The sequence below is a fragment of the Pan troglodytes genome, chromosome 6 (genome assembly GCF_028858775.2).
Source record: "Pan troglodytes isolate AG18354 chromosome 6, NHGRI_mPanTro3-v2.0_pri, whole genome shotgun sequence".
NCBI classification, from domain to species: Eukaryota; Metazoa; Chordata; class Mammalia; order Primates; family Hominidae; genus Pan; species Pan troglodytes.
Genome location: NC_072404.2, coordinates 103,841,691 through 103,865,338, shown reverse-complemented (window position 1 = coordinate 103,865,338; position 23,648 = coordinate 103,841,691). Strand labels below are relative to the sequence as shown.

The window sequence follows — 23,648 nt, the reverse complement described above, 5'->3', positions numbered from 1 at the left end:
GCAAATTAGTATAGCCACTAAGGAGAACAGTATGGAGTTTCCTCAAAAAAACTAAAAATATGATCCAGTAATCCCACTGCTAGCATATCCCCAAAAGAAAGGAAATCAGTATATGGAAGAGTTATCTCCATGTTTTTTGAGATATCCCATGTTTTTTTGCAATACTATTCACAATAGCCAAGATTTGGAAGCAACCTAAGTGTCCATCAAGAGATGAATGAGGCCGGGCGTGGTGGTTCATGCCTGTAACCCCAACAATTTAGGAGGCTGAGGCAGGCGGACAACCTGAGGTCAGGAGTTTGAGACCAGCCTGGCCAACATGGTGAAACTCTGTCTCTACTAAAAATACAAAAAGAAAAATTAACCAGGCATGGTGGCAGGCACCTGTAATCCCTGCTGCTTGGGAGGCTGAGGCAGGAGAATCAGTTGAACCCGGGAGGCCGAGGTTGCAGTAAGCCAAGATTGCGCCATTGCACTCCAGCCTGGGCAACAAGAGCGAAACTCCATCTCAAAAAGAAAAAAAGATGACTGAATAAAGAAAAGGTAGTACATATACACAATGGAGTAATATTCAGCCATTAAAAATAATTAAATCCTGTCATTTGGAATAACATGAATGGAACAGGAGGACATGTTAAGTGAAATAAACCAGGAACAGAAAGACCAACTTCTTATGTTCTCATCCATCTGTGGGAGCTAAAAATTAAAACAACTGAACTCATGGAGATAGAAAGTAGAATGATGATTACCAGAGGCTGGGAAGGGTAGTTGGGTGGTGGTGATGGTGGGGACCTGGGGATGGTTAATGGGTACAAAAGTAGAGTTAGATAGAATGAATAAGAGCTAGTATGCACAACAGAGTGATTATGGTCAACAATAATTTATTGTACATTTAAAAATAACTAAAGGAGTATAATTAAAATGTACATAATACAAAGAAATTATAAATGCTTAAGGTGATGGATACCCCATTTACCTTGATGCAATTATCACACATTGTATGCTTGCGTCAAAATATCTCATGTACCCCATAAATATATGCACCATGTACCCATAAAAATTAAAAATAAAAACAATAAAAAATGAAAGAAATTGTTGCAATTCTCAAGAAGTGGGAGCCAGAAAAACCAATATAAAGAGAAAAATTGCTATAATAGAGTAGGTGTAATGGCATTTTAGGGAAAGAAAACCTACTTAAGGAAGTTGAGGATGACATCACAGAGGAGACAGATCTTGAGAGGACACTTGGAGGATTTGTAGGTGTTTGTCAGGCAAATTAGAAGAAAAGAGGCAATGCAACATGCACAAACAAAGGCAGAAACAAATGTGAAACTGTATCTTATGCTTGAGATTCAGAAACTAGAAAATATTAAAATTTCTGAAGTATAAGATGTCACGAGTAGTAAAGATAAGGATTACAAGAGATAAAAATGGACAGGTAATTAAAGGGTCTTCTAAGCCATACAAAAGAATTTTAAATTTTATTCTGTAGCTAATGGAAAGCTACTGAGCAATGTTGAGAAGGGAAGTAATCTGATAAGATCTGCATCTTAGAAGGCGGCATGGGTAATAGATGGGTTTTTCAGGAAGGTTTATATAAGATAAACATCAAAAAGATCACCGAGAGAGTTTCAAAGCTAGCCCATTGCTCAACCTAGGCCAACGGTCATGACTATGGAAAGAAGAAATTTTGAAACATACTTAAGACATGGACTGATAGAACTTGGTGATCATTGAAAATGGAGAACAAAGAAGAGAAAGAGATGACTCAGATTTTTCTCAGATATTTTCGTCTTGGGCAACAGCAAGTGGATGTTGTCTCCTAGATGCTATCTAGATGCTATCTAGAATTGGTTATTCAGGTGAGAAGCCTAGGTTTGGGCTAAAAATGATAAATTTGGGTACCATGGCCATAAGTTAAAAGTATGGCTAAAGATAAGTCTTCCCATAAAGAGGATAACATAAGAAAAAGATGAGAGAAAAGCAGAAGGAATCATAGGAGAGGAGTAGAGAAGGGAATACAGAAGAGGAGGGGGCTGAGAATATCAGAAGTTAATAACTCATTTTAAAAACTGGAGAAATTAGACCAGATGCAGTGGCTCATGCCTGTAATCCCAGCACTTTGGGAGGCCGAGGTTGGCGGATCACCTGAGGTCAGGGACCAGACTGGCTAAAATGGTGAAACCCCATCTCTACTAAAAATACAAAAATTAGCTCGGTGTGGTGGCATGTGCCTGTAGTCTCAGCTACTTGGGAGGCTGAGGCAGGAGAATCGCTTAAACCCAGGCAGCAGAGGCTGAAGTGAGCCTAGACTGCACCACTGCACTCCAGCCTGGGTGAGACAGCAAAACTCCATCTCAAAAAAAAAAAAAAAAAAAAAAAAAAATCAGAGAAATTTATAGCAAAATCAGGAATGTGAAATTGTAAGGGGAAAAAGGGGATAAGATGTACAAAGGATGAGGATTCAGCATTATTTTATGCCTGAAAGAGGTCAAGTTAGATAAGAACTAGAACAAACCATTGGATTTGTTAACCGGGAGGACAATGATGACATTCATGAGAGTGGTATCAGAAAAATGTGGCAGTGGATTGAATGATAGCGGCGGAGGGTGTGGATGAAGAGAAATTATTCAATGGGTACAATATACGTTATTCCAGTGATGGAGACCCCAAAAGCACTGACTTCACCACTCACAATCTATGCATGTAAAAATATTGCATTTATACCATATAAACTTATACCAAAAAAAAAAAGTGGCAGAGGAAGTAAGATTGCATTGATTAGAATGACAAGATGTGAGGAGCAAACTAAGTATAGTTCTAACTTTAAAAGCTTGGTTATTAAAGAAAAGAGAAACACAAGGTCTGAGAAAGAAATAGGTGACATTTTAAATCAGTCTCTGGTAAAAATTATTAGTGCATTTTTTCCATGTCTTTGCTATTGTGAATAGTGCTGCAATGAAAGTATTTGTGCCTTTTTTTATTAGTGCATTTTTAGGTGGTAAAGTTAGCCTGAGCTTTTGAAGTACGTAGATGATTTTCTGAATTATTGGTTATATTTAGAGAAGATGTTTAAATGTATGAGCTTCAGAAAAATGATAATAATAATTACATATTTAATTATAATGTCAAAAAGTATATAATAAAATGTTTATACCTGAGAAAAAAGAAAAATCTTCTCTTTCAGGGATTGCCATCCAATATTATTATCCATTATTATTAGCGCCCCCCTTTTAAGGCCATCTCAAATAATCACGCAATCTAAGTGAAAATAGTGTGCTGGATCTGACTTGGAGCCCTTGATTAAGTTCCTTGTTTTCCCTTTCAGCATTGACTCAGAATATGCCATCTTTTTTTGATGCACTTGATCAGGAATTAATTATTCATGGATCCATAGAAAAATTTCAGACGGAAATTTAGGAAAATCCTAAAGTGAACCAAGGGAGACATTGCTCCATATCTGTCTCTTTTCCTAGCGTGAATTTGGTAGGAAAATATTCTGAGTTTGAAAAGAAAGTAGAAGAAGGGATTGAGGAAATATTATCCTCTTCTAAAAAGTTTTGGTGAAAAGACAATTATGTGACCATGCATTCTTTTCATATTAAATATATAAACAATGCCAGATTCTTTATAGCAATATTACTGTTTGCTCAGCTTAAAGTATTTTTTGAAGCTCAGTTTTATATCAAAGGTCTATTCTAAACTGGTTAATCTGCTGTTCTGGCATCACAACATTTCAAAATTTCAGCTTAAATTAATATAATCTCCTCTGTTTACCCTATATGTGAATATGGGGTACACTTTTTTGGATCTATGTTTAAAGGAAGAAAAGAAGGAGGAAGAAAGAAAAAAGGAGGGGAGAGAGGAAAAGAGAGAGGAACAAGGGATGATGGGATGGAAGGAAGAGAGGGAGAGAGAGAGAGGACAAGAAAGGGGAGAAGGAGGAGAGAACTGATGAGAATTAAAGAGGAGAGAGGAGAAGGAAAGAAAGGGAAAGGAAAAGCCACCATCACCACCACCATGCTGATTCTAGTTTCAGTTTGGTCACCAGCTTATTACAGAAGCGTTAGTCTGATCTTTCCTGGTATCTCACTTGGTGAGGATCTTGACATCAAGTGCTTTGTGGGTACCATCAGGGCAACCACTGTTGAAGGATTAGAAGAAGCAAGCCGGAGTGGGATTGTCTGTGTCAGGAATCTCTCGGGGTCCTCTGAAGGACCAGCAGCTGGAGGCTTACTGCAAGAAAATATCAAAGGCCGGGTAGTCTTAGCCAGAGAAGCCTCAATAACCAAGAGAGAACCACCAAAAGGCAGCCACGTACATAGACCTCAGCTAATTTTCATAATTGTCTCTATTTTCCAGAAGCTGTAGTATTGGAAGGAATGGGGAAGAGATGTAATGAGGGATATTAGGAAGAAACATCTGAGAAAGAGAATAAAACTAGTTCAGCTTTAAAGATGAACTAGCCTGTAATTCCAGCACTTTGGGAGGCCAAGGCAGGCAGATCAGTTGAGCCCAGGAGTCTCAGACTAGCCTGGGCAACATGACAAAACCCAGTCTCTACAAAAAAAGTACAGAAATTAGCCAGGCATGGTGGTGCGTGTCTGTGGTCCCCATTACTCAGGAGGCTGAGGTGGGAGGATCACCTGAGCCTGGCAGGTCAAGGCCACAGTAAGCCATGATCATGCCACTGCACTCCAGCCTGGGCAATAGACTGAGACCCTGTCTCAAGAAAAAAATAAAATAAAATAAAAATGAACTCGAGTGGATTTTTAATAACAGAAAGTGACCCAACAGCTTTGAGAGCAGCCTGAGTTATTGTTAAGAGGCAGGAAAGGAAAATTGCACAGTGCAAGGCTAAAGGCAGTGATTGGAAAAAAATAAAACTGTTTCATGTTTGTTCCTCCATAGAGATCCAACTATAAATAAACTACAAATAAGGGGGATGATTTTGTTTGGTGGTAATGCTATGAAGCAGAATAATGAGTAGAAAGTAACTATGAAGAAGGGAGTAGTAGGAGGCTACATTTGCTCTGGTTGTCAGGAGGGCCTGTTTGAGTTGAGAGCTTCCATGATAAGAAACAGCCACTCATTCCAAACTCTGGAGCAAAAGCGTGAAACACTTAGGCCGGGCCGCGTGGCTCAAACCTGTAATCCCAGCGCTTTGGGAGGCTGAGGCGGGCTTATCACTTGAGGTCAGGAGTTCAAGACCAGTCTAGCCATCATGGCAAAACCCCACCTCTACTAAAAACACAAAAATTAGCTTAGCGTGGTGGCACGTGCCTGTAATCCCAGCTACTCGGGAGACTGAGGCAGGAGAATAGCATGAACCCAGGAAGCGGAAGTTGCAGTGAGCCGAGATTATGCCACTGCACTCCAGCCTGGGCGACAGAAAGAGACTCTGTCAAAAAAAAAAAAAAAAAAAAGAAAGAAAAGAAAAAAAAAAGTGTAAAACACCCGAAGGTTACGGCTAAGAAAAACAGCCAGTGTTTGTGAGGTGAGGCGGGCGATGACAGAAGATACCTCCAGCAAAATGGGCAAAGGTCCAGACCCTATGTGCCATGGTAGAATATTTTGATTGCTATTTTGCTTTCCTCAAAAAAAATTTTAAGCATTTTCTTGGCCCTAGTATTCTTGTAGAAGACTCTGGATTTGTTAACTTAATTTTATTTAATGGATCATACATTCATACAATGCCAAATAATTCTGGTCTCAGGGGCAAGAAAATACTAAGACATCTCACATTTGTTTCCTTATGCCCTCATTGCTACTATTATACCTAGACAGTTACAAAAAATTCATTTATACTATTCCAATTTTCATCTCACTTAGCTCTCCATACTTAAGGATTAAATTCTTGTTCATCAAACATGTGTACATACTTAAGTAGTTATAATTAATATCTAGGGTCTGGATGATATTATTTGCTTAAAAGATTGAAATAATAGACCCAAGTGTTGTTATAAATAGTTCATGTTAATCATGCCAAGAGAAAGGTATTAATTTGCTAGCATATAGAAAATGTATAGAAACAATTAATGTGGTAGCACATAGAAAATGTATAGAAAATAATGAAGGCATGGTGGCTAAAAGTTCTGCTCTTTGATATTTCTGATTTAAAACCCAGAACAGGACACCTTTCCTCTTGGACTTAAAGAGATAGTAGTCTTTAAACTCCAGAGATAAAAGTCTCTGCCAGGAGCAGTAAGCCCATTGTCTCTCATTAGAGTACCATTCTTCCATAAAACATGTTAAAGAATGTGCAGCCTGTAAGGGACATGTGCTTAGCTTTCTTGCAGCAAAGTTTCTGGCTTCTTTAATATGAATTACCGACCTCTCAGCACAACCCTTAAACTTCTATCTGCTACACTTATGCAAATAGTTACTCTGAATCCAACATGATACCTTTTAGTTAGTCTTGGAACATAAGTATTGCAGCTGTCTCATGGAAGAAACAGAAAAAAATTTCTGTTCAGTATGGAAATAACTCTATAAAGCTTATGATAAATGAAGGCTTATGAATTTTATGTCAGTTATTGCAGTCATCACTATAGCAGTATATTTCCTTGGGTTCTTATGGGAAATTACTTTCTTTGGCACATTCTTGGGAATTATTTCCTGTGTTCCATTAGCTGCGCAAGATGACGTCCTAAAATGACGGATGCAGTTCTATTGTTTTGTTAGAGTGCTCTGTAACTGCTCTTAGGACTCCTTGTTTGAATGCATATTATATTCTCTTTGAATATTATCTGAGAATATGATTCATAGTTTAGTCTTAATGTTTTCAAAAAATCACTTAATGAACAAGAAGGAAGCTTGTTCTGGAAGAAAGAGCAATAAACAGCAGAACGGGTAATCCTTGTTCTAGTCATGATTCCACTGCCAACTCTGTGAACTGTGGCAAATTATTTTAGGTATAGTGTCTGTTTCTTCATTTATAACCTTTTTTTTCTTTTTTCTTTCCTTTTTCTTCAAGGCACAGCTTTACTGACTAGAGCAAGTTAGTTGTCAGGTGTTAGCTACAAGAACAAACTATATTTGGAAGCATCCCAGGCTCATCATCATGAAAAAGAACAGGGTAACAGATTTCTCTACTAACATTTTCCTTTGAAATAACAAAATATGGTTATCTGCATAAAGACAAATAAGAAAATATTCTCATTAACTGAATTAATTGATTTCAGTATAACTTATTTTTAAATCCCTCTTCAGTTTATGTTTTCTATTACCTTAAGATTGTCAGTATTTACTAAATATTAAGTATGTAACTTAAAATTCTATTGATGAGATAAAAATTAAATACAAAAATTAGGGAAAAGACATAAGCAAGTGCTGATTTATATAGCATATTAGTAAGGAATATTAGTTGCAAGCAACAGAAGTCCATTGACTAAATTAAGCAAAAGTTGAGGTTATTTGAAAGATAACAGGCACTCTGAAAATATGTTGCAGGCTAGGTAGGGGGCCAGGCTTGCAAATATGGAGGATACCAGGGAGCTGTACCAGGGAGCTGAGACTAGCCTGGGCAACATGACAAAACCCAGTCTCTACAAAAAAAGTACAGAAATTAGCCAGGCGTGGTGGTGCGTGTCTGTGGTCCCCATTACTCAGGAGGCTGAGGTGGGAGGATCACCTGAGCCTGGCAGGTCGAGGCCACAGTAAGCCATGATCATGCCACTGCACTCCAGCCTGGGCAACAGACTGAGACCCTGCCTCAAGAAAAAAATAAGATAAAATAAAAATGAACTCGGGTGGATAATGGATAGAGCAGAGAAGCTGAAACAGAGCTACCATAGCATGGTGGGAACAGCCTGCTGTTATGTTGATTCTGCTGTTATGTTGACGTCATTGTATGTGACTGTCAACCATTCATTTTATTCTTGCCTCACTTGCTCATATTCACTGCATGGGACAGGAGCATTCAATGGGCTAAGGTTAGGTCGTGTGGCCACCTCCTGACTGTACTTAGAGATGGGAACTTCGCAAGGCAGACACCCCCAATGTGATCTCCAACTCTGATCATACACATAGAGGGGATATTACTTCCTAAAAGGATGTTAGAGTGCAATGAAGAAGTAGAATGGCTAATGACAGGTGTCTACTGTATATTAAGTCACAGAGACTAGACAAGAAAGTACAGAGACTAGAGAAGACAGTTCAGTTTGGAGTTATTGAGAGACTTTATGAAAGACGCTGGATAAGCCATCCCATTACTGGGTATATACCCAAAGGATTATAAATCATGCTGCTATAAAGACACATGCACATGTATGTTTATAGTGGCACTATTCACAATAGCAAAGACTTGGAACCAACCTAAATGTCCAACAATGATAGACTGGATTAAGAAAATGTGGCACATATACACCATGGAATACTATGCAGCCATAAAAAATGATGAGTTCATGTCCTTTGTAGGGACATGGATGAAACTGGAAACCATCATTCTCAGCAAACTATCACAAGGTCAAAAAACCAAACACCGCATGTTCTCACTCATAGGTGGGAATTGAACAGTGAGAACACATGGACACAGGAAGGGGAACATCACACGCTGGGGTCTGTTGTGGGGTGGGGAGAGGGGGGAGGGATAGCATTAGGAGATATACCTAATGCTAAATGACGAGTTAATGGGTGCAGCACACCAACATGGCACATGTATACATATGTAACAAACCTGCACGTTGTGCACATGTACCCTAAAACTTAAAGTATTATAATAACAAAATTTAAAAAAAAAGAAAGACACTAGATAAACAGAAGTTGAGATGAGATCCAGAAGGGAGATTAAAAATGCTACACCAAAGAAAGAAGGTAACAAAGATGCCAATGAAAAAATATAGGCTGGGCATGGTGGCTCATGCCTGTAATCCCAGCACTTTGGGAGGCTGAGGTGGGAGGATCACATAAATTCAGGAGTCTGAAGCTGCAGTGAGCCATGATCTATACTGCACTCCAGCTTGGGTGACAGAGTGAGATCTTGTCCAAAAGAAAGAGAGAAAGACAGACAGAAAGAAAGAAAGAAAGAAAGAAAGAAAGAAAGAAAGAAAAGGAAAGAAAGAAAGAAAGAGAAAAGGAAAGAAAGAAAGAGACAGAGAGAGAAAGAAAGAAAGAAAGAAAAAAGGAAGAAAGAAAAAGAAAGAAAGAAAGAAAGAAAGAGAAAAAAGAAAGAAAGAAAGAAAATATATCTAAGCCATCTAAATTCAGTGTGTGGGATGAACTCCACTCCTGGCCTAATGCGATCTTCCTGCCTCAGCCTCCTCCAAGATTTTATTGATGAATTTAATAGGGTGGCTTTATGGTGAAGCTGCATAGTTTCTAGCAACAGAAGCATACCGTCCTTCGATTAATAAGTTTCAAGGGTTATTAACAACCACTAGGACCACAAAAGACTTCTGTGGCTGAGATGTTTGAGTTAAATTTTAATTCTCTTTTGCCCACCATATAGTTAGAACTGAGGCTTATGAATCTTATTTCATTTTTCTAGAAAATAAGCTGGATTTTTGTGATAGCAATAAGACAACCAATGAAGACCCCCACCTGTCTCTGTTTCAACATAATTTCAAATAAACACATAAAACCTACTTCAAATGTAACATTTTCATGAATACAAACTTCGGGATTCCTCCCCCCAAGCATATGAAGTTACGCAGATCTGTATTTGAATTTCATCTTCTTGCTTACTAGTAGAGTGATGGTGGATGAGTTACCTGGATTATTTGCTTTAGTCTCATCAGTATAATGAGAGAAGAAGATATCCAATCACAGAACTTATTATAACATCAATCACCACTTTGAGGGGTGATCTAGGTGCATATTAGGGACTTAAGAAATATTAATATCAGTTAATTGAATTCAAAATAATCTGTAAAATGATAGAGAAGTGCTTCTTTATGTTGGTTGTTATGAAATTATATTACTATTGTTTGTGGTAGTCCTGTAAAGCAGAGCTCTCACTTTTTCCTAGAAACAGTAGGAAAAGCAAACATTTCTCTAGATAACATGAGTAAACATGAATAAAATGTATTTACAGTATCCTACCTTGATGATGGATTTGTAAATCTGTCTGCTTTCAGATGTTCAAGACCAAGGGAAATTGCACAAGAAAATAATCTTGTATTTCTTTATCAAAACTAGCAAAAGTCAACATGTATCATAAATTGGAAAAAGTCTGTAAGTCTGGAGTATTTTTTAAAGTGTTTTATTTTATGTATTAGCTTGGTGTGCTTGGTAGCTCAGGGAGGGTCGTGATTACTGACTTTCCCATCTTTAATTTAGTTTTTCCCACTAAAAGTGACAACTGACACAAGGTGGGCTGGGAAAACAACAAAAGTGCATTTTCCTCCCCAATTAGAGGTAAAGAATATGTTCTTTTTGTTATAGGTTCCTGTGCATAAGGCTGAGTAGGATGCCAACAATTAATGGGCTGCTATAGTTAACACCACTGCTCAGAAGCAGGAATGCAAAGACAGACTCTGTCAGTGAGAGGTGGCAGCAGCTGGCTCTCTAAATACCCCGCAGAACCATGCATGGGGGCTTTACTTTGGTGAATTTATCAAAAGATATGGCCCTGAGCTTGTCTAGGCTTGAAGCCCTAAAGTTTTTGTCGACTCATGAGAATGGATGCATTTCTCAGTGACAGATTCATGGAAACCAAACTCACAAGGCTGATGTCTAAAATTGAGTGCCAATTCATTAATTTTTAATGGGAAATAGAAGTGTTCCACTAACCAGAGAACTATAGTCTATGAACAGTCCATTCTGTCTGTGTAGATAAGTGAACATGAAATGTCAATTATGACCTGAAGCTTACTTGATGAACATAAAATCACAACAAAATAAACAGGTTCAGTAAACATTCTTTAACAGTTAATGCCATCTCAGGATGCAGTCAATTTCATTGGCCTGAGAGCTTCACCTCTCGCTTTTATATCTCCTTTCATCAGTACTGTGTGCTAAGTTTAACCGTTAAAGGTCCATCTTCCATCATCTCCCAGCCTTAGGGAAAACTGTAATCCTTTATGTACTGAGTACAGGAGAAGTTTACTATTGACTTTTGCTCTTGCCAGGTGTCCTTTATAAAATGAGGTATAAATTAAGATAACAAGCACAATTTAAAAAATGTGTATTTAGGCAGCACATAGAAGTCACACGTATTCTCAAAAAGCTGAGAGCTTAACAAAATTGAGTCATACAGAATTTATGAAAAAAATGTATTGACTGTTATTTACTGTTAAAGAAGGCAGAAAGGGTCATCTGGGTGAGGAGCAGAAGAGATGCTAGATCTGAAGGTCTGAAAAATTTCTGGTCTCTGAAGTATTCGGTAATGAGAGTACTTCATCATCCCTCATTACCAACTGGATGAAATATGCGTAAACACTGTCCATGCACTTATCCTTGGATTCCAGACCCTCGCATGCTTTAGTAACTGCAAAGGTGATACCCTGAATTGTGCAAACTACATTGGAACATACGTGAAATTAAGCTCTGTTGTGGCTTGTAGCTGGTTGACCTCTGGACTGTTGGGAAAGTCATATTTAATATATAGTTTCAAATTTCTTGCCCCACCCTAATTTTGTTTTTCCTTACATTTCCAGTAAAGTGTGGTATGTGACAAAGGTCAATGAAGAAAGTAAAGGAAAGGGTTTGGGGATTGCTCAATGTCCACTTCCACATCCCCCATCCCCAGATGCATCCACAGACCCTTGTGTAGCAGCATCCTCTGCAGAGTCTATAGTCTAGGCATTGTTGGCCATGATTGACCCCTGGGTCCACAGGTCCCACTTTGAGGGGTGATCTAGAATGGATCTAAACCCAAACTACCAAGATTCATTTATATTACAAATAAAAACAATGTCCATTCCCTCCATTTCAGAAAATCACATCTTTAAAGAGTTTTGTCTTTTTGTCCTGACTCTGCTCTTTGCCATTCCAAAGTGTCTTTGTAGGTGGCATTTCCTGAAGATGTTCAAGGGAAAATATTCGATTGAAGAGAAGTCTCTTTTTGAGGGGCAGCAAGGATGTCCTAGATTGGAGAATTCCTGATTCTTATTAGAGAGAGGTGAATGAGTCTGTATTTTTGAGAAGAAAGAAAAGAAGGAGGGAATCTGGAAGGCAAAAGTTTCCCAGGAGCAGTGGGAAGAGCATATGAAGTTACACAGATCTGTATTTGAATTCTATCTTCTTGCTTACTAGTAGAGTGATGGTGGATGAGTTACCTGGAGTCTTTGCTTTAGTCTCATCAGTATAATGAGAGCAGATATCCAATCACAGAACTTATTATAACATCAAATGAGTTCACAAACAACATACCCATCAAGGTGCCTAGCCCACTGTGGTATTCAAGTGCTAGTTTCCTTCTTACCACATAATGTTGAATTGTACCAGGTGAAAAAGAGGACTTCTGGGATAATAACCTTTTCTTCCTGGTTGATTGAAAGTTTCTCTTACCTTAATGTGATTGCCCTGATAAAACCCAGAAAAGAGCTCTTTCACGCCTTGTCTGCAGACATTCCTGCCGGCAATCTCTTTCCCTGATTCACTTAGTGTACTTACCCTTGCTGTGATCACCTATACAAGAGGGAGATTGGTTCAATTCTGCAATGAGGAGAATATTTCACTCTCCCATAGTGGCAGTAATGGCTCTTCTGCCCTTGGGGAGAGAGATAATAGGGGCTACTGAGTTATTTGAAAGTTTCATCTATATAGTTTTGTCCTTTTCCACTTTTGTCCATTTGATCTTAAGCAATTTTTAAAAATACTTCTTGATGGTATGCCAAGCCGGGATCTGGAGGTGGTTCACTGATTGTTATATTCTCATTTGTTTTCCAGATCTTTTAAGATGGATCCATCTAACTTAGTTTTACATTGTTTTATAATTAGCAGTTTCTTGTACCCTCTGATTCTTAGACTTCTTTACCTTCTGTATGTATGTATCTCTGGATACCATAAATACAATATTACAGTGAACTAACATTTTCACCAAGCAGAATCAAATCTAATCTCACATAACTTGTCTTTCAAATGTAACAGCTAAGGTTGTGATTACCTGGGGGCCCAGGGCATGAAATGAGAATACTAAAACAAGAGTATAAAATAAGGCAGATTGTTTTCCAACAGGAATATAGATATAGAATTAAAATGATGTTCAACTTTTTAGGCATAGTCTAGATTTGACTATATCTGGGATACAGGACACAATAAATACTTTGTGTCTCTGATTAGCAGTGAAAACATCTAATTTTAAAAAATGTATCTTTAACTGTAATGTCCTATATTGTAAAGCCAATCAGCTAAACAGTAGATATGGGAATGGAATATGTTTACTATATACCTACACAGAAATTACATTTGGAAAGTGCTGATCACTTGGTTTTCAAAGAAGAGATGATGATTTGTTATAGTCACTACAGAGACATCAGAGAAGCCATTGTATGTTTGTAGTTGAATTTAAGATACAGAAAACTCTGGTAAAGCTTTTCAAGTTGTATTCAAATCATTCAGTGAATCAGAGGTGAGAAATGTTCTAAATCAATAACCAGCATTTTAATGTGACTTTTATGTAATTCCTCAAGAGGAGGTCCAGGAGACTCAATGCAATGTGACTTCTAGTCAAGCCCAGACAACCTGCCACCCTGTTCTTCCAAAAGTAAAAATGAACACATGGGAATGAGCAAAGCTACCCACTTGGGATTCTATTGCTTTTCACATGTTATTTTCCATTCTGCTTGCCTCCCCCACCAATTTCTCACCCCTGCTATTTCTTTCACTGCCAGTATGACAGAGAAAAACAAATGTGGTATTGGTACATATTGGTGAATATTGTACATATTGGTACTTGAGTAAGATTTTCTATTTCTGTTCACAGTGCAAGGGTGCCTGCAGAGCAGGAAAATTTTTCTACAGTCTTAAGGGTCCCTTGGGCCAGATGCTGACTGATATCCTGCTGAATTTAGAAATTGTTATTTAAGATGACCTTTAAATACATTACTTTACAGATAATTAGGACATAAATTAGATTTCAAAGAACCAACATAGCAAGATGATTAAGGAATAAGCTCCAGAACAGAATCCTCATTCTTTATACACCTTATTCAGTATGCAACTGTGGGTAAATTACTTAACCTTTTTGTGCCTCAGTTTTCTCATTTGTAACATGGGGATAATCATAATGTCTACCTGATAGGCTTGCTGTGGATCAATATGTTGATATGTAAAGCATTTAGAACATGCCTGGCTCATGATTAATGCAATATAAGTGTTTGTTTTCTTAAGTCTGCAATCCCTTATGTGCAATTCTGAAATTGAAAAGCTGAAAAAAATTGGTTCATCCTGTAGCAAACTCATTCAGTGGCAAGATCTGACCGGAACTGATCTGTGACAACTTATAAACTTCACTTATCCCACTTTGCATGAATATTCATATGTAGGATGGTAGAAGTATTAATGTGTTTCATTAAGAGCTACTGCCATACCCCTTGGGGTTGTTACATGAGATAATTCACAACTTACTTAGATCCAAGACATTCTGAATTCCAAAGGACATCAGGTCCCATGGGGTTTTCTAAGAAATTGTTGACCCATGTTGCTGTTATTTCATCTGATACGATAGTAGCACCATTCTTGTTTTTTATTTGTTAATGGTTTGAAAATGTGGAGGCTTTCATACATGGTGGAGTTAAATGACACAGTGATCTCCCAAAGTTTGGGAATGAAAATTCTGATTAATCAGATATTCTGACTAGTACAGAGTTGATTTACATATGATTAGCTATGGATTACACATTTTTAAAGAGTTTGTATTGAGTATCATCAATCCTAAAGCTTCCTTCAATAAGTGCAACCAATATTAATTGAACACTTCCTTTGTACCAAGTGCTATGTTAAACAACTTACATGAAATTTCATTTAATTTTCTAAACAGGTCTGTAAAGTAAGCTTTTAAAATCATCATCTCACTTTACATGTAAATAAATTGAGAAGTCATGTAGGTAATCACTGAAACTCAAGCCCAAGTTTGGGCACTCGAAACACATGCTCTTATACATAAGTTGATTACATTTAAATATAAATTGATTATCCTTTGAAGATTCAGAAAGTATGACTCATGACATTATTGTGTTCCAAAGACATCATTAAGAACACTACTACTTATCATGATTGCATTTATCATGTCTTTTCTATATGCTAAACATTGTGCTATGAATAGAATTATGCTTCGATTGTGAGCAATTCCAGTTTTAAAAAGTTGATTCAAAACACCTAAACAAATATTGTTTCATTATTTCTATTCAGTTTCACTAGACTTGCTACTCTGTGGTTAGTGATTCAGAATGAAAAGTGAATAAAGCAAAGGTCTTGCTTTTTAGGAGATTATAATCCCAGGTAAAGTGGTTGCTCTGGGGGTTAATGTGTATAACTTTTTACTCTTAATTTAGAGTTAATAGGGTACCTAATTTAGAGTAAATAGGTACATTTAGCCTACACAAAATGTGGAAACTTTACTATCATATAGGCTTAATATCCCCCCACCTATCCTTTATGTGATATAATGATATGATCATATATCATGATGTATTGTGCATTATATATAGCACAATTATCATGTATGATTACATCCACATACACTATAAATCCTCAATAAGTTTTATAGTTTTTGACCTAAATACCTAGATATATTTTAAAGAGATTAAGTAGTAAATAGTTTTTTATATTTACCCAGATATTATATTTCCAAGCATCTTCATTCCTTCCTGATGATCTGAGTTTTCAGCTGGTATAATTTCTCTTCAGTTTGAAGAATTTTATTTAGGATTTCAGCAGATTTGCTAGAAGACACATTTTCCTAGTTTTCTTTTATTTGAAAATTGTATTATAGTATTTCACTTTCAGTCCAATAGGATATATTTGCTGCATATGAAATTCTGAGTTGACACTTTTTTTCCAGAACTTTGAAGATATTTATTTATGGAATTATGGCCTACACAGTGTCAGATGCAAAATCTGGGATCATTTGAACCTTATGTAATTATGTTATTCTTTTTCTGGCTTCTTTCAAGAGTTCTCTTTTTCTCTGGTTTTCAGCAGTTAAGACTACAATGTATTTACACATAGCTTCTTCATTTATCATGTTTGAGGGTCACCGAGCTTTTTCAAGCTTTATATTTATGCCTTTTACCCAATTTTGGAAAAATTTGGCTAATTTTTCAAATATTTTTTTGCCACATTCTTTGCTGTCATTCTGTGATTCCAATTATACATATGTTATGTCTTTTGATATTGTCTTAGAGTTCTCTGAGGCTCTGCTCATTTTCTTCCAATCTTTTTAATTTTTTTGTCTATTCTTCAGATTGGACTATTTCTATTGTATTATCAAGTTCACTGACTAGTTGCTCTGTCATCTCTATTTTGCTGCTAAACCTATATAATGATTCTTTTTACAATTTCAGACATTTTATTTTTTAGTTTTAGAATTCGTTAGCTTATTTTAATAAATATTTCAAAATATTTCATATTTTCTTTCTCTTTGCTGAGATTTCCTATTATTTTATTTATTGCTAACGTATTTTTCCTTATTTCACTGACCATAGTTATAACAGCTGCTTTAAAATCTTTGCCTACTAATTCCAACTTCGGTATCATCCAGGGTTGGTGTATATATTTACCAACATTAGTATAACAATATTCTATCTTTTCTGTCGAGAAAAGTAATACTTCCTGTTTTAAAAATATATTCAGTAATTTCTATACCCTGGGCACTGTCAGGGTTATATTGTGCATTCTGTTATAGTCTTCCAAAAGTTCTGATTTTTTTTTCAGATATTAAACTCGGGTGGACTCAAGCATCAAACGCTGTCTCTTGTGTGGCAGCTAAAATCACAGTTAATTGTTAAGAATCTTTATCTCGATTTTGTCTGGCAAGTGCATCATTTAGGAGTCAGCTAAAGTTAAAAAACGTATATTGAGATATAATTTATAATTTTACATAGCATAAATTAACCAAATATAAGTGTACAATGTGATAAATTTTGGTAAATTTGTGTATTTGTGTAAAATTACCTCAATTCTGTTTTAGAACATTTCCATCACCCCCTAAAATTTATTTGTGCCCATTTGTTGTTAATTTCCACTCCCACCCATAGCCCTAGGCAACTGTGGATCTACTTCTGTGTGTATAAGTTTACCTTTTCTAGAAATTTTCTGTTAATAGAATGGTACACTATATAGCCATTTGTGTTGGTCTTCTTTCACTTAACATTTTTTTGAGGTTCATCTATGTTGTTGAATACATGAGCAGTCTACTCTTTTTTGTTGCTGAATAGTATTTTATTGTGTGCCTATACCTCATGTGTTCATCCATTCATCAGCTGATGGGCATTTGGATTACTACCAGTTTTGGGCTATTTTGAATAATGCTGTTATCAACATTTGCGTACATGTCTTTATGTAGATGTATGTTTTTATTATTTGCCTTATCTGCTTTTAAATCCAAGTATTGGATTCTTATTTCAGTTATCTTTTCAACTTCTACAATTTCCACTTTATTTTATTTAGTAGATTCCTCTTTTCTTATGAATTCTCCATTCTTTTCTCAATTTTCATGAACATATTAAACATTATTATTAGTTTATTATTGTTTGTAGAAACAAAGTCTCACTATGTTGCCCAGGCCAGTCTCAAACTCCTGGGCTCAAGCAATCCTTTTGCCTCAGTCTCCCAAAGCACTGGGATTACAGGCATGAGCTGCAACACCTGGCCATAATGTTATTTTGAGGTCTCTAATGATAGCTCCACTATTTGGGTCATCTTTACTTCCATTTCATTGTCAAATCTTTCCTAGTTTTTTGTTATATGTTCCAATTTCTTATCTTGCCTAACAATATTTGATGGAATACTAGAGATTCTGTATGAGAAATTATACAGGCCTTAGATGACAATATCTTTCCCCAAAGATAATTTAATTTCATTTTGGCAAGTAGATAGAGATATAACAGGTCACTTTTATCTAGTCAAGAGTGGATTCCAAGAGTGGATTCTATACTGTGATGGAACTGGTCTAGTTTTAATTTGCCTTTATTCCTTATTTTTTACTTCTAAGGTATAACCTTTTTATGGTCTCATGTGAAATCATGGGGGTGTTTCCTGGGTCCCCTCTACTTTTGTGAGCCCTGAATTATAATCTATATGCCCTTGGTACTACCATACTGCTAAAATCTTTGCTTAGCTCTTTGGCATACTGGTACTTTCTGCTAGATGTTTAGGAGTCTTGCTTTGTGTATATGCAGTTTTGGGGATGGCCACCCCTTGCAAGGAAATTGCATACAGAATTTCACGCTTACTTTTATGTGTTTTCTTCCCCAAATTTTAACTCTATTACATGCCCTCACCCCCAAACTCTGTTTCTTCAGCCCAGTGAGAGTGTTGTAAGCCAGGTTTGTCTTTCTTTTTAATCTCTGTTTCTCTCAGGTGCAAATTTGCAGATGTCTTGAAGGGAAATACAGGGCAGAAGCTCACTTCAGTGTGTTTTCCTTCTCTCCTGGACTGCTGCTTCTCAAGTCCTGTCTGCTGGAAGTGCTCTTGAATGTTGTCAAACTATTGTTTCATGCATTTTATAGTTAACTTGGGCAAGAACTGCTCTGATATGAGCATTTCTGAAATAGCTGCAAGCAGAGTTTTCCCAATTATTTGGAAAAACATACAAGAAAATCTCTACTTTTTGCTGCAATATACTTTGGCAATATAATTCCGTCAAAGCAGTGAGTAATTTTTTTAATCAGATGCTTCTATGGTGCTTCAATTTAGAGTTTCATTTGTGACCAAAAGGCTTGACATCAAATAAATCCCAAGTTATAAATCAACTATAAAATTTACACAAGAATATAATAATTTAAAATTGTAAATGCAGGCTGGATTTCTTTGTGCAGCATAGAAAGGACCTCAACATATGTGATGTGTAATGTATTAAAGAAAAAATTTTATTGTACTAATATTGTGCTCCATTGTTAATATATCAGCTACTATTGGCATTTAGTTTATTACATTTTTATCTTAGAATGTAAAAAAAAATTAAGGAATGACAATTTGAGTGGCCCAGTTCTTTTTAAAAAGTCTCTAATACAGTTAAATTACTTGCTACATTTTATCTAAATAAGACCTTTATTGAGAATTGAATTATTTTATTAATCTTACTTCTAACCAAAAATATTATAGCACATAAAATATTTATTGATATTGCTGTTGATGACTATCAAGATGCTGCTTCTGCTAAACATTATTTTAAAAGTAATGATTGGCTGGGCACAGTGGCTCACATCTGTAGTCCCAGGATTTTGGGAGGCCGGGACAGGTGGATTGCTCTAGCTCAGGAGTTTGAGACCAGCCTGGACAACAAGGTGAAACCTCATGTCTACCAGAAATACAAAAAATTAGCCAGTGTGTGCCTGTGATTCCAGCTATTCAGGAGGATGAGGTGGGAGGATCACTTGAGCCGGGGAGGCAGAGGTTGCAGTGAGCTGAGATCACACCGCTATACTCAAGCCTGGGTGACAGAGTGAGACCCTGTCACAACAAAAGTAAAAATTGACTAATTATTTTTCTCTTTCTTACCCTTGTCTAAGGTTTTGCAAACTGTAAGTATAGCTATTACATATCAGAACAGGAAATAATTTTTGCCTATTCACTATCATTGATACTTTAACAATTATCAAGAGGCTTAACATTTTATTATAATCTGCATGAAAAATGAACATTTCCTTTAAGAAAGAAGCTTCGGCCTGACTTATAGAATTGCAGAAGTAGCTATGAAAATGTAAAGATTATATAAAAATGTTGTTTGTAAGGGAAAATTTAAGACTTTGGAATGCACAAATGAGATTACTCTATATAAATTCAATGCAATGCTAGAGCCTTTGGGGGTTATTGAACATGCAGGAATATGCGATTTTGTCTTTAGCTAAGCTATTTTACTACTCCGTATACGGTAAAGTTAACTTGAAACAGGTAGCAATGCAAATAATTCTTGTCTATAGACATGCAAATAAATTCTATGAGGGGAAACACCTTTTCTCCTGTGGAAAACTCAGTTTTGCAAATTCATTTCAATATTTCAGATTCATAAATTTGTCTTCTATGAGGTCTCTTTTGAACCCATTGCAATAGGTCTCTCGATCAATTAAAGAGTTAAATAACATCTTTGACATGTGTTCATCATATATTTGTATGAGAGTCAAGTTTTTACTTTTTTGAAAATGACTATAATTCATACCATATATACATTCAGATGAGGATGGAATTTAGGTTGACAGAACAGGTGAAATGATGATCCGTGAAAGTGCGAAAGACAAGAGTCTGCTTCCTTCTCTGGGCTTAAAATGTAGATTCAGTCAACACAGGAAACAGGTCCACAAAATTACAGAGATTGCTCCGGATTTTCTTGTTGTTTGTTTTAGTAGTGCTTATACAAAGTCTATTTTTGCATTAAAACTGTTGCATACACTGCAATCATTTTTAACACTATTCCTTATTTTACTCTTTATTTCAAAGTTTATAGATTGATATAGTGACTAAAACTGTCCACATTTCTGATAATGAATATCAATAAAGAGGGAGTGGAATAGCTAGAAGCACAAACAATTATATATTTGCAAATCTTTCAGATGCAGGACAGTTTCCTAGGCCACTTACAAAATAAAATTAGGTGCAATTCTGTACCCCTTCCCCTGTGGAGAAAATGCAGAGTGATTTTCCCATCACTGCTACTGCACTAGATACCCAGGATTTTATCTCTCTTATCTTGGGCTTGAAGGAGTTTCTGAAGTGTCATAATTAGAATGGGGGTTTCTCCATAAGGTATTCAGACAGGACTTGGTAAAATCATATAACCCAGGAGGCATCATCCCTGCCCAAAATCAATAGATGAAGCACTGCATTCTAATTAAGTCCTTCTTGTTGTTAATGAGAGGTTCAACTGGGATAGTGACATTCTCATACAAGTGAAGACTCCTGCTTACTCATCTTCCATTTAATACCTGGGCACTGTGTAGTGTTCTTGGCAGTAGCCCTTAATTAGGTCCATCCATTTGTTTCTTTCCAGGCAGCAGGCCCTCTTCTACCTTGTTTGGGCTCATGAGCTCCAGGGGCTCCTTCTGGTACCCTCTTTCCTTTATTCACCTCTTCTTAGCTACCTTTTAGCTAAGCATGGGAGAGGCGAGGAAAATCCATTCCTCTCTATTCAGATTTCCAACACAGGCACTGTCTCTTTCCTCAAATTCAGTTCTCCTGTTCTTTTCACAATAAACCTTGATGGCTCATTACCCATAGAGGCTGAATCATTAACAATCAAAATATTAGTTCTTTTTCTTAATATCTGAACCCTGCCTCGAGGCAAGGGAAAATATTTGCATTCCATCATTCTCTGCATGAAGGAAAGGAAGTAAAAATGAAATAGTTTTAGTTTGCATATTATAATAGCCACAAAATTGGTGTCCTGCCACAGAAAAAAGTGTTTGATTGGGAAGTTTTAGGAGGTAGAAAACAAATATTGGAGCTAAAAAGCTGTCCTCATTACTTGATTTTCTTAGGTTTGAAATATAGAAGAAATGCTAAACTGGCCTAGAATCTCTTACCCAAACCACTTGAAGTCTGATGTATATTTTAGAGTTCAAAAATTTTTGTATTTTAGAATAGTAACATAAATTCATATCACAGATGTGGATTTATTATGCAACTTCTTCCACAGGCACCTGGGGCAGCACTGCTTGCTTAAACACATTTTTTTTTGTCACAAACATGAATATCCACACTGTATAGAATAAATAAAGGCTTTATATGACATCTTGTGAATTAAGATCAACTGTAGCTACTAAATAATTTCAGATTAGGTTATATTTTGCTGTCAAATGAGTTAAAAATTTCTTGAAACTTCAAGAGTTTTCTGGATTTTGGAATTTTGGATAAGTTATTTGGGCATATAGTTCATCAGCTTTAATAAGTCATTAATTATAGAATGCACTACCATATAAAGATAGTTTTGAAAATAAAAATTAAACCTTTCATTTATTATTATTTCATATGTTTTTACTTTTTGGCTCTCTCTTAGTGGTATACATGTAATTTCATTGTATTGTGGGCAGTGAACATGGTGTGCAAAATGTCAGGGCTTTCTGTTGCTAATTTGTTGAAACTTCCTTTGTGAGCAGCACATGGTTATTCACTGTAAGTTTCTCATTTATATTAGAAGAAAATTATTCTCAGAGTGTATGTATTCATATATATGTAAACATACATGAATATACTCACTGATGCATATGTATATATGTATATTATATATGTTAGCAAATAAATGGGTTAAATTATGTTATTCAGACATTGTCTATACTTAATTTTTTTTTTTTTTGAGATGGAGTCTTGCTCTGTCACCCAGGCCTGAGTGCAGTGGCGCAATCTCAGCTCACTGCAAGCTCCGCCTACCGGGTTCACGCCATTCTCCTGCCTCAGCCTCCTAAGCAGCTGGGACTACAGGCGCCTGCCACCACGCCCGGCTAATTTTTTGTACTTTTAGTAGAGACAGGGTTTCATCGTGTTAGCCAGGATGGTCTCGATCTCCTGACCTCGTGATCTGCCCGCCTCGGCCTCCCAGAGTGCTGGGATTACAGGTGTGAGCCACCACGCCCAGCCTACTTACTTATTTTTGAATATGCTTTATCTGTTGCTTTCTGAGACAGGCATCTTAAAGATTCCTACTATACCTGTGAAGTTATTAGTTTCTTTTAGGAGTTATAATTCTTTTTCTCATAAATGTTATATTGATTGGTGCTTAATATTTTATGACTTTTATATGAATGAAATATTTCTTTTCATCTCTTATTTACTTTTTCCTTGAATTCTTTTTTTTTTTGGTCTGACATGAGCCTTCTTTTTATTAAAGTTTGCCTGGTATGTACTGCAGCTGTATCCATGTTGCTGAACCGGACATGACTTAATTCTTTTTTATGGCTGCATAGTATTCTGTGGTCTATATGTACCATATTTTCTTTATCCAGTCCACTGTTGATGGCATCTAGGTGGATTCCATGTCTTTTTTCTTGTGAATAGTGCTGTGATGATCATACATGTGCATATGTCTTTATGGTAGAATAATTTATATTCCTTTCGCTATATATCCAGTAATAAGATTGCTGGGTTGAATGGTAGTTCTGTTGTGAGTTCTCTGAGAAATCTCCAAACAACTTTTCATAGTGACTGAACTAATTTACAGAAACTAAATATTGCACATTCTCACTTATACACTAAGTACATGTAGACATAAAGAAGGGAAAGATAAATACCAGGGCCTACTTGAGTGTGGAGGATGGGAGGAGGGTGAGGATCAAAAAACTACCTAGTAGGTACTATGCTTGTTACTTGGGTGACAAAATAATCTGTATACCAAAGCCCTGTGACACATAATTTACAAATTATATAACAAATCTGCACATGTACCCCTTGAATCTAAAATAAAAGCTGGAAGGAAAATAATAAAAGGAGGTTAGCCTGGGACACAAGGGTTTGTATTTTTAAGTATTTTTAAAAAAAGGAAAACAAGGGGAAAAAACCCCACCAGTTCTATCTAGCTGGTGTTTGGCCTTGCCTTTAACTTCTTAGTTTGGGGC

General features: G+C 36.4%; 1 long non-coding RNA gene across 1 annotated transcript in view; it reads left to right on the top strand.

Annotated features, from left to right (window-relative positions):
• The window catches only part of LOC129144592 (uncharacterized), an 81,033-nt gene extending 73,971 nt beyond the window's left edge, over positions 1–7,062 (top strand). Inside the window, exon 3 of the long non-coding RNA XR_008549033.2 lies at positions 6,977–7,062. This is a non-coding gene — a long non-coding RNA (uncharacterized LOC129144592). The remainder of the gene's footprint in view (positions 1–6,976) is intronic.
• The last annotated feature ends 16,586 nt before the right edge of the window (positions 7,063–23,648 follow it).